This window comes from Biomphalaria glabrata, chromosome 5, assembly GCF_947242115.1.
Source record: "Biomphalaria glabrata chromosome 5, xgBioGlab47.1, whole genome shotgun sequence".
In the NCBI taxonomy this organism is placed as follows: Eukaryota; Metazoa; Mollusca; class Gastropoda; family Planorbidae; genus Biomphalaria; species Biomphalaria glabrata.
Window position 1 is genome coordinate 1,660,287 of NC_074715.1, and position 8,319 is coordinate 1,668,605.

At 35.4% G+C, this 8,319-nt stretch overlaps 1 protein-coding gene across 1 annotated transcript in view; it reads right to left on the bottom strand.

The window, feature by feature from the left end:
• The window catches only part of LOC106063859 (uncharacterized), a 97,764-nt gene that overhangs the window by 34,408 nt on the left and 55,037 nt on the right, over positions 1 to 8,319 (bottom strand). The window lies entirely within an intron of this gene.

The following is an 8,319-nucleotide window of genomic DNA, read 5'->3' on the forward strand; positions in this document are numbered from 1 at the left end:
ACAGATGATCTTTTGTAGTATAGTAGGCCCCTACAGGTTACGATAGCCATTCTTGCCTAACTGAATCCTCTATATTCTCTCTATATAAATCTAGATCTATCTAGTAGGTCTAGATCTAAGCATTTAACTTCATTCAATGTACCAAGCTCACTCCAAACATTTGCCCATTTATTCTTTATTTAAAAAAAAAACAACAAACGAACAAATATAATATAAGATCATTTTTATTGATGTCCAAAACTGGCTGTCCGAAATAAATTTTGGTAAGAAAATCGTAATTTAATTCGGACACCGTATTAATTTTTTTTTGGTATGGAATTAGAAAACTTGGCTTATAAATCAAATAAATTAGCTCCAAAAACAGAATAAATATTGCCAGGCTCATTAGTATAGACTTAGCCAATCAAAAAATATAGTCTTAACTCTAGGAAGAGGTAAAGTCATCCGGGTAACATAGGAAAAAACAACAACCTGACTAACAAATTTGAAATTCGTTTTTCTTACATAAAAAGACAGCTAAATGGAAGGAAATTGGGTTAGAATCATTGGAAAATGGACAAGCACATTATACAGCGCGCTAGTTTTATAATACATATTAAAATAATTATTTAATGACCACAAAAAACAGCGAATGTCCGAATTCATGTAATGTCCGAAATAAATAAACTACTATATATCTAGACACTTTTAGCATTGTCAGGTCTTCGATCGATCCTCAATGATATGTAGATCTATATTTTTTTAGTCTATCCACTAGAATCTAGATCTTCGTTCTCTAGATCTAATTTAGAGCTAAAATGCAAAGTTGTTGCAGACTATTTTTTTCTTCTATTTTTCTTCTTTTTTTTTCTACATAATCTAAGACAGGGGTTCTCAACCTGTGGATCGCTAACCCCTAGGGGATCAATTGACGATTTGCAAGGGGACGCCAAAGATCATCGAAAATATGGATTGTTATTGTCTATTCTTCTATTGCTGTGTGGGTGGGGGTCGCGGCAGAGTGGGGGATTGTAACAAGGGGTGGCCGAGCATAAAAGGTTGAGAACCGCTGATCTAAGACATCTTGCCCGTCCCAAGAACCTTTAAATTATTTATTTTATTATACGCACGCACTTAAAACACACATCAGGGCCGGCCTTAGGCATAGGAAAACAAGGCAGCCACCTAGACCTAGGGCCTCCATATAGCCTATTCGGAGCGTCGCAAAGGAATTAATTTTTTTTTAAAATAAAAATTAGCAAAACGTATATCCAACATTAGTGCTGGAGTACACCAGCCTGACTAGGTTTTAAATAAATTGCCCTTTTTTTTTGTTCCGCACTATATTTTTATATTTAATTTGGGGCTACCAAATTCACTTTGCCTAGGGTTTCCAATTATCGAAGGCCGGTCCTGGACACTCACACGCACACACATATAACGCACGCACGCACGCACACACACACACTCTATGATGCTATTTTCTATCTCCTGCTGCGAATGACGTCTGCCATTGTAAGACTTAGAGAGAGCAGTCTAATTAGGCGTAAGGTAAGTGAAACTCTCAGGCATTCACAACAGTTTCTACTGCATCGTTTTAAACAATAACTGCACATACAACACCACAATCTAGAACACTTTAAAGTCCCATGTATCTCTAATAACGTTGCCCTGATTTGTTTGTTCTCTTTTGCATGTTCCTTTTTTTTAATCTCTTCTCTCTCTTTGTTACTATCAAATTCTCAGGTTTTCACTTTTATTTCGTTATAGTTTTGTGTTTCATTATTAGTTTTGAATGTTACATTTCATTTCTTCAAAGTCTTTTTAATTCTATTACATAGAAATAGTTAAAGGAAAACTTATTTCTTAGATTTTTCTGTATAATAATACCCCCCACCCCCAGTTTAGAGGCCAAGCTATGACTAAGTATTTGTATATTTGTTTAACTCAGCTACTTAAGTTTCCTTTCAATCTCTGCCAATGTAGAAAGCTTATTCCTTTCTTACATTTTATAATTATTAGATTGTATAATAATATATTATATTATAGATTATAACTTTGGCCTCGATTTTTGTCCTAAAAACACAATCTTTTTATTTAGATTAAAACTTACATTATTATTATCGAAAATATGTCTTCAACTCTTTTTAGATTATGATTTAAGGTTATCTCTTTCACTCTTTGATTTGATTATGAATTACTCAAATCGTTTCATTAAGATAACGGCTATAGATGCTCTTTTCATTAAAATTATGACTTTAGCAGCTCTTACAATTTAGATTATAACTCAACTTTTTTTTGGATTAGAATTAAGATTATGACTTTAGCTGCTATTGCTTTTTAAATTAGGTCTTTACCTGCTATTGCTTTTTAAATTAGGTCTTTACCTGCTATTGCTTTTTAAATTAGGTCTTTACCTGCTATTGCTTTTTAAATTAGTTCTTTACCTGCTATTGCTTTTTAAATTAGGTCTTTACCTGCTATTGCTTTTTAAATTAGGTCTTTACCTGCTATTGCTTTTTAAATTAGGTCTTTACCTGCTATTGCTTTTTAAATTAGGTCTTTACCTGCTATTGCTTTTTAAATTAGGTCTTTACCTGCTATTGCTTTTTAAATTAGGTCTTTACCTGCTATTGCTTTTTAAATTAGGTCTTTACCTGCTATTGCTTTTTAAATTAGGTCTTTACCTGCTATTGCTTTTTAAATTAGGTCTTTACCTGCTATTGTTTTTTAAATTAGGTCTTTATCTAAGCAATGTCTGTTTTATCAGTGCTGTACAATCTTTAGAATCACATGCGCATTTCATTTGACCTACATTATTTGCCTATTTCTACCACTTAAAAGATGCAAGTAAGTTTGCTAGGAAATGTCACCTAAATTAAAACACATATAGCCTATTATAAGTATTATTTTCTATGGACGAATGTATAGGAAAGAAAAATTAACCTCCGATATAACTTTGCTACTGAATATATTTTAATTTTCAAAATTGAAATCCTAGTGTTGATAGAATAAATTTTATTACTTGATAACTGTATAAATTTTTAGTATAAATTTAGTTGTGTCGTTAAGGTCCTGACCTAAGTGTGATGACTTGACACAATATCATTGTGTTGTAGCCTACTTCTTGGTCCTGACCTAAATATGATGAATTGACATATTATCAAATTCTGGTGTACTTTTGTCTCGACCTAAGTGTGATCATAGTCACACAATGTCATAATAGACTTGTGCTGTCCGTATAGGTCCTAATGTAAGTGTTATGAGTTGACGAAACGTCATACTGTGTAGGCCAGTGATTTCCAACATACGGCCTGTCAGGGTTATGTTAAAGCCTTAGATCGTTTGCCCGGGCCCCTGACATTCAACAGGCACCTTCGTGCTTACAATAAATAATTGACTCACTGTTAACAATGTAACTGTTTAATGACATGAATATAAGTAATAATGACAACTGATGGAGTAATGACATTGAGTCTAAAATATTCGAATATTGCGGTTATAGCAATTAAACAATAGTTCTGCACCTTGCTATCCCACAACGCCACACGTTCAACACTGTCACACTGCCGATAACAAACTCCAATGTAAATCTTGATTGATAATCCCAGAACTAACTCCCTGTAGAGACATAAGAAAAAACAAATTGAAAGTTCTAGTCCCAAAACGTCAAGGCAGCGAAACGACTGCGAAATGCAGTAATGCCTTAAATACTCACCGTAAACAGGGGGAACACAGAAGAATTTCAAACAAACGTTATACCAGCATAATAACAAAACCACTCCATAAACTTACAAGCAAGGCAACCAAGAAAGTGCGTTCAAAAATTGTGCACTTAATAAACATTGGTGCTAGAATGCTATAATCTACGCACCGACACGGCCCCTGGACTATTTTTGGCCCACTTCGTAATTCTATCCAACCCTATGAAACATTGACTCACAGTGCATAATGAATCACCAGATGTTTGCTTACAATAAATTCGGCCTTTTTTTTTTTTGGTGGGTAGGAGGGGATGATGACTCAAAAGCCTGTAATTGTTTTGGTTGGGGGGGGGGGGGGAAATGACTCAAAAGTCTGTAATTTTTTTAACTCCCGTTCTAAACATATTTGGACATTACTGTTGCTTACTACAAGAGGGTCTCTGTTGTGATCCTTTCTATAATATTTTTAAATTGGTAAGAATCGCCCTGGGTATCACCGCCTTAAAAAAAATAAATTGAAAGCATCGTAATGGCACCCACTCAAATCAAATAATTTATTTAGGAACAAATTTTTTATAAAAGTAAACGATTTTATTCCGGAATCTATTCATTCCAATTATGTTTAAACTGTAAGACTGCTCAGTGTCAACGTCTTTGATTTAAAGAAAAACATGAAATTGACTGTGAGAAGCTTGTATGCAAGAACAGGGCTTTTTTTTTGTGTGACGGTACTTAGCGGTACGGCGTGCTGTCACCTTTTTGAGAGAAATTATTACTTTTCTTGTAGTTAAACGTATATTATTAATTTTTAAGTAGTTAAAAGTTAGGCAATCAACTACTGAGTACCGGCACTGTGACCAAAAATATTTGAAACTACTTAGGCTTATAATAATAATTTTTAGTGTAATCTACTGTGTCCTTGTTGCTATGCTAGTTATAATTATTTCCCCTTAATTTGAAGGCAACGCTTTTGACACGCATCGTCTCACTGTAGACACGTCTGCTGCACACAAAGACGTGCAGACGGCACTCATGAGCTGACACGTCTGACCCAGCGGGTCATTGTCCTCCCACCCACCGACCCCCGTTTCTAACAGACCGCAATGGTATTCAAAATTTCCGCGCCAATAAAATGCTATGTTAATAGTAACAGCGGGTTGTTGATAATCCGCATTTTGTAGTTACGACTTATGTTTGAAATGAATTTTTTTATTGTTTGATTGTCATTTGTATGATGCCACTTACATCGCTTTAGGGGTTGGAAACAATCTAACAAAACCATAGTTAAAATATGCCTTATGTTTTGTTAAAAACATTGTCTCTTTTATTGTAGTATAAAAGAATAGTGAGGCTTGGACTTTGTAGCCATCTTTGAGTTTATATAGGGAAATAGGAAAAATGGCGGAGTTTTCCCGTGTACTCGGCCTCCGGCATAGACTCTAGTCCGCCTGTCCGGAGTGTACCTGTCACTGGAAATGACAGCGTCAAAAAAGACACGAGAACAGAAAAGACAGAACGCAATGTTCAATCAGGCCGGTGAGAGGGAGCTTTTGCTGACCTAGAGTTTCAAGAGCCTATGGCTCAACTCTACCTGATATTTTCAAATAGGAAATGAGAATTGTGTTCTTTTTCAACCATGAAAGAGAAGCTGTATTTGAATATATCAAACAAGTTTTAATTTTTATATAAATAATAAGAGAAAAAAGAAAATAAACTGGCATCTTCACTTATTACGGTGCTTAGTACAATAAGTTTTTTACATGTAGACGTCATGGTGACGGAAGTGGTCACAGATTCACGAACGATAATATTTCTATGATATGAGGCTGTCTGTTGGAGACGAGGTGGCTGAACGGTAAAGCCTTGACTTCTCATCCGGTGGTCCCAGGTTCGAATCCTGATGAAGACTGGGATTTATAATTTTGAGATCTTTGGGCGCCTCTGAGTCCACGCAGCTCTAATGGGTACCTGTCATTAGGAAAAGTAAAGGCGGTTGGTTGTTGTATGGCTGTTCTTTTAGTGCGGTATGCCTCTGGACTTTTGTCATCTTACCCCGCCCGCTGCCATCTACCGTCTGCGGGAGGTTTGGACTTCGATTTAGACAATCTCCAACGCTGTAGAAACATCCGAAACATGTAACACATTTTACAAACAAACGTAATAGATCTAATTCGCTTAAAATACACTTTTATTCGAATCATTTGTCCAGACCTAATTTCATGATTTACATATGAATCGTGAATGAATGTGAGGTATGGTTTCCTGGAAATCATACTTGATCAATAATGTAATAAGAATGACTTACATGTAAGCGTAGCTGTGTGTGCTGGGTACTTGAGTGTTTAGTTGGCCTCTTTCAGTCGTAGAGCGACTACGGTTCATCTCAAACACTTTTTCATGTGACTGCTGAGCCCTAATTGGGAGAGACACTCCCGTCCACATATATCGCAGGTTAATGTGACTTTCGCTTTTGTGTTACAGGAGCCGGCCATTTTTTTTTTACGGCACATCTTTCCAATGGTCAGTATCAATGTGTACATGAAGTCTTCGAATTACGCGGCGCCCAGGACAAAGTGTTCTTTACGAGTCAGACAGGATTCTTGATTTAGGCTCTGTATACCATACGACAGCTTCTGGGCTTGCCCTCCTCTAATACTGTATTGTTATAAAATATACTTAATGCTTTATGTTGGTACCGTTGGTCACTCTCCCAACTGCCAAATCTTGTTAATCTTAGGACATAAGTATTTTACAAAATACATTATTTCACAAGTATTCTATGCAAAAGCGACATAAAGCTCTTCAAACTCGACTCTAGCAGCTGGGGAAAAGTGGCACTGGATAGATCCACATGGAAAGCCGGCATAAAGGAAGGGTCTCGGATTACAGATGCCATACACAACAGCAGCAGAAAGAAGGGTGAAAATGTAACGGCGCCTGGTGATTACATATGCCCAACCTGCGAACGCAGCTGTGTATCAAGGATTGGCCTCTTTAGTTACACAAGAAGTTGCAAAGGGAAAAGGGCGTCTCTCGAGACTTAAAGTGCCACAGAAATAAAAAAATCTACAAGCTCCTTTGTACAAATATTTTAAGTGCCTCTTTCTACAAGTATTCTATATGCCTCTTTTTACAAGTGTTCTATATGCCTCTTTTTACAAGTGTTCTGTATGTCTCTTTGTACAAGTGTTCTATATGCCTCTTTTTACAAGTATTCTATATGCCTCTTTTTACAAGTATTCTATATGCCTCTTTGTACAAGTATTCTACATGCCTCTTTGTACAAGTGTTCTGTATGTCTCTTTCTACAAGTATTCTATATGCCTCTTTTTACAAGTATTCTATATGCCTCTTTTTACAAGTGTTCTATATGCCTCTTTTTACAAGTGTTCTATATGCCTCTTTTTACAAGTATTCTATATGCCTCTTTTTACAAGTGTTCTATATGCCTCTTTTTACAAGTATTCTATATGCCTCTTTTTACAAGTGTTCTATATGCCTCTTTTTACAAGTATTCTATATACCTCTTTGTACAAGTGTTCTGTATGCCTCTTTTTACAAGTATTCTATATGCCTCTTTTTACAAGTATTGTACATGCCTCTTTGTACAAGTGTTCTATATGCCTCTTTGTACAAGTATTCTACATGCCTCTTTGTACAAGTGTTCTGTATGTCTCTTTCTACAAGTGTTCTATATGCCTCTTTTTACAAGTGTTCTATATGCCTCTTTTTACAAGTATTCTATATGCCTCTTTTTACAAGTGTTCTATATGCCTCTTTTTACAAGTATTCTATATGCCTCTTTTTACAAGTGTTCTATATGCCTCTTTTTACAAGTATTCTATATACCTCTTTGTACAAGTGTTCTGTATGCCTCTTTTTACAAGTATTCTATATGCCTCTTTTTACAAGTATTCTACATGCCTCTTTGTACAAGTGTTCTATATGCCTCTTTGTACAAGTATTCTACATGCCTCTTTGTACAAGCGTTCTGTATGTCTCTTTCTACAAGTATTCTATATGCCTCTTTTTACAAGTATTCTATATGCCTCTTTTTACAAGTGTTCTATATGCCTCTTTTTACAAGTATTCTATATGCCTCTTTTTACAAGTGTTCTATATGCCTCTTTTTACAAGTATTCTATATGCCTCTTTGTACAAGTGTTCTGTATGCCCCTTTTTACAAGTATTCTATATGCCTCTTTTTACAAGTATTCTACATGCCTCTTTGTACAAGTGTTCTATATGCCTCTTTGTACAAGTATTCTATATGCCTCTTTGTACAAGTGTTCTATATGCCTCTTTGTACAAGTATTCTATATGCCTCTTTGTACAAGTGTTCTATATGCCTCTTTGTACAAGTATTCTATATGCCTCTTTGTACAAGTGTTCTATATGCCTCTTTGTACAAGTATTCTATATGCCTCTTTGTACAAGTATTCTATATGCCTCTTTTTACAAGTGTTCTATATGCCTCTTTTTACAAGTATTCTATATGCCTCTTTTTACAAGTGTTCTATATGCCTCTTTTTACAAGTATTCTATATGCCTCTTTGTACAAGTGTTCTGTATGCCCCTTTTTACAAGTATTCTATATGCCTCTTTTTACAAGTATTCTACATGCCTCTTTGTACAA